General features: G+C 41.0%; 1 pseudogene; it reads left to right on the plus strand.

Moving 5' to 3' along the window:
• Nucleotides 1–1,758: 1,758 nt before the first annotated feature.
• On the plus strand, nucleotides 1,759–2,396 carry LOC138384338 (ferritin light chain pseudogene; annotated as a pseudogene).
• The last annotated feature ends 1,140 nt before the right edge of the window (nucleotides 2,397–3,536 follow it).

Here is a 3,536-nt window from a genome sequence, read left to right on the forward strand (position 1 = left end):
AAAAATTTAGAAAAACATATGAACATATGAGCACATTGGCAGGACCTCTCTCAGAGCTTTGGAAGGGATCCATGCATGCAAGAGGCCCCAGTGTTTATACTACATTAGCTTATGGTGTGGGTGCCTCTGAAAAATAGAGCCCACCTCTCAGGACTGGTTGGAAGGATGAGAGAAACAGGAACCTAGGAAGGCTGGTGGATTTTTCTAGCTCGTATTCCTGATTGAATGATAATATGAAAAACCAAAAAATAGGTGACCAATTTTCAGGTTTGATTGTCTTATTTTTAGCACCTCCCCAGGATGCAAAAGTTTCAGTTTTTGCATCTTTCAGTGAGGAAGGTTGAGGGGAGGTGCCAAACTGAAAAGGCAGCTCAAAAAATGAGACTGAAAGAAAACTTTCTAGAGTCAAATGAATACAACATAGGAAATGTCTTTCATAGTTGTTGCTGCTATTTTTACCTCTGACCACTGATGTTGACAGCTATGATTGGTGGCAGTTGACAATAATAGATCATGCTTTGATGAATCACGCCAAGTGACACAATTTAAGTGTGAAACTTTAGTGCATTGTAATCACAAGCATTAACAATCTGTTGTTGACTTTGCCTGTGGATTAACTGGTGTGCTTTGTATTGAGACACTGCTTGTAGAAAAAATGAAGGCAGCTCAAATGAGAACAGAAGCTATTTATTCAGAGCTTGCTACAGCAAGGGAGTCAGCCATTATCACTTGCATTTGGCAGAAACTCCAAGGCAGCCAGAGTAGCTGGAAAGCTTTATAGTAGACAAAAAGGAAGACTTCAGGTATAACTTGACTGGAAGTTATTGCTGGCACAAGGAAGCTGGAAGTAGGCTATCCAGCAGTCGGGCATACTATGTAATTGGTTTAGGGACTATATTTGGCTTTTCCTGGTTGGTCGTGAGATGGAGGAAAGGGTAAAAATTAGGAAAGTTAGCAGTTATTGGCCAAGTCTTGACTGTTCTGAGCTGATGGCTGCAGAACATTTGAGTTAAAGTTCTATTGTCTTTGTATGGTATGGCTCTTATCTGTTTTTATACTCAGTCTCTCATGATAGTTTAATTTTAGCATTGTCAATATTTTGACCATATTTTCCAAGAATTCAGATAATAAAATTAAGAACAATTACAATGCCAACACTACTATTACCCAGTTATCTCCAAAAAAGGGAAGGCTTACCAACTTTGTTATTTTTATGGCAGATAGAAAGACATATACAACTGCATTAAGGAAATAAATAAAACGTATCATTTTGCAGATTATGAAAAAAATAATTTGGGATTGGGAAAGGTGGAGAAGGAGATGAAAAAACGTAAGACTGGCATGAGACAGGTTAAGTACTTCTAAGTCAATCAGTTGTTTTTTTGTCTCCCCCAAAATACCAATGATCAGTTGAAAATACTGGCCACTGAATTACCCTGGGCATACCACAATGAACATGCCTTATCATATTGTATCCCTTGATGTCTGTATGAAACTGTGTACATTTACATTAACTGGTTCAGAAGTTGCAACTAGGCAGCGCATTGGGTGGTCTGGTGGATCTGTCTCTTGCTTCAACAGTGTTTGGATGGAACAGACCCAGGAACTCCCTTTCTTCCAGCCTCGGACTGCTCTCTCATCTCCTCTCCACTTGCAATCTCTGGGACCATCTTCTCTGCCATCTCCTGCTTCTGGAGCCAGCTAACACCGTGTTTTGTTTTTGTTTTTGTTTTTGTGGTTGGCTCCTTACTGCTGACCATGAGCTCCCAGATTCGTGAGAATTACTCCACTGAGCGGGTGGCAGCCGTCAACCGCCTGGTCAATTTGCGTCTATGGGCCTCCTACACCTACCTCTCTCTGGGCCACTGTTTCGGTCACCACGATGTGGCTCTGGAAGGCGTGGGCCACTTCTTCCGCGAATTGGCAGAGGAGAAGCCCGAGGGCACCGAGCATCTCTTGAAGACGCAGAAACAACGTGGTGGCCGCGTTCTCTTCCAGGACGCACAGAAGCCGTATCAAGATGAGTGGGGTACGACCCTGGGAGCAAGGCAAGGGAAGCCGCCAGGACTCTGGAGAAGAGCATGCTCTGGGTTCTGCCCACACAGACCCCCATCTCTGTGACTTCCTGGAGAGTCACGTCCTGGATGAGGAAGTGAAACTCATCAAGAAGATGGGCGACCACCTGACCAACCTCCGCAGGCTGGCCGGCTGCCCCGGCTGGGCTGGGCGACTGTCTCTTTGAAAGGCTCACTCTCGAGCACGACTAGGAGCCTACCAAGCCCTGCGACCTCTGAGTAGCCCCTTTCAAAGTATGGGGGCTTCCGCCTGAGCAGCTCCCTCCAGCCACTGGGCAGCTTTTTAACCACCCTGGAGTCCTCTCCCAAGCCTTGGACCAAAGGAAATAAAGCTTTTTGCAACCAAAACAAACAAACAAAAAAAAAACCAACAAAAAAAAAGTTGCAACTAAAATATCCCAAGAGAGAACGAATTGGGGATTTTGGACAACAGATGTGTTGGCCTCGTACGGTGGAGATCTGATTCTAACAGATCTTAGCAAGGATCATTTTTTTCTACAGTGAGTCAAATGATGTGTATGAGATCACAGTAAAACAAAATGTTTCTCTTGCCTCTGAGGTACTTTGATTTGAAAAATGAAATTTCAAATGGTGTTCTTAATTTCTATTAAGATTTTAATGAAACTTTAGAAAACATAAAATAAAAAATTGTTGACATTTTGTCCACATACAAAATAGACTTTGCTTCTGTACCTGCATATTCAGCAGACAATGCAATTATAAATGTTGGCAAATTCCATTCAGTCAGTAAACTTCTTACCAAAGAAAATGAAAAGATCTTAACAGGTAAGTGGCCTGGTTACCTTCTACAGCACATGGATAAAAAGGGGTATGATTTGCTTGCCTGCCATATTGAGGCTTTCATAATGAAGATCTTCAGTCACTTTTAGTATCCTCAAAGCATGAAGAATCACATAATCATAATTTTTACCTTATAGATATAGAAGGAAAGAGCTCCTTAGGCATGTGCTTACAAGATGGCTATCAATGACAAGATATTAAATGATGGCCTTCCATAAAATTATAATTTCAAAGTGTGGAACAAGAAAAAAAGCCTTCTCTAATTTAGAGCATATTGAGAGTAAAAATGGATAAAAGGATTACAGTAAAACAGAGATCTATATACTGTTCCCTCAAAATGTTTGATGATCATTGAAGAGGCCATCAGGCAACTAGAAAATGATAAACTGCTTACATCTGAGTTTTATAAGGTTATGTGTAGGTTGTGACAAAAATTCACACCGGGTATATGATTCATTTTTAGAAATAAGACTGCTTCAGAATGCAAAAAGTTGTTACCAGAAAAAGGCAGTGAGTTCAACATAACTTTTCCATTTCCATCACTAAAACTGCAACTTATTTAGAATCCAACTTCGATTTAATGAATTCAGATTACCTCTGTGCTTTAAAATGATTTTATGAGAAAGAGGTTACCTTATGAAAACACCAAGAGAACTTTGA

This window comes from Eulemur rufifrons, chromosome 1 (genome assembly GCF_041146395.1).
Source record: "Eulemur rufifrons isolate Redbay chromosome 1, OSU_ERuf_1, whole genome shotgun sequence".
In the NCBI taxonomy this organism is placed as follows: Eukaryota; Metazoa; Chordata; class Mammalia; order Primates; family Lemuridae; genus Eulemur; species Eulemur rufifrons.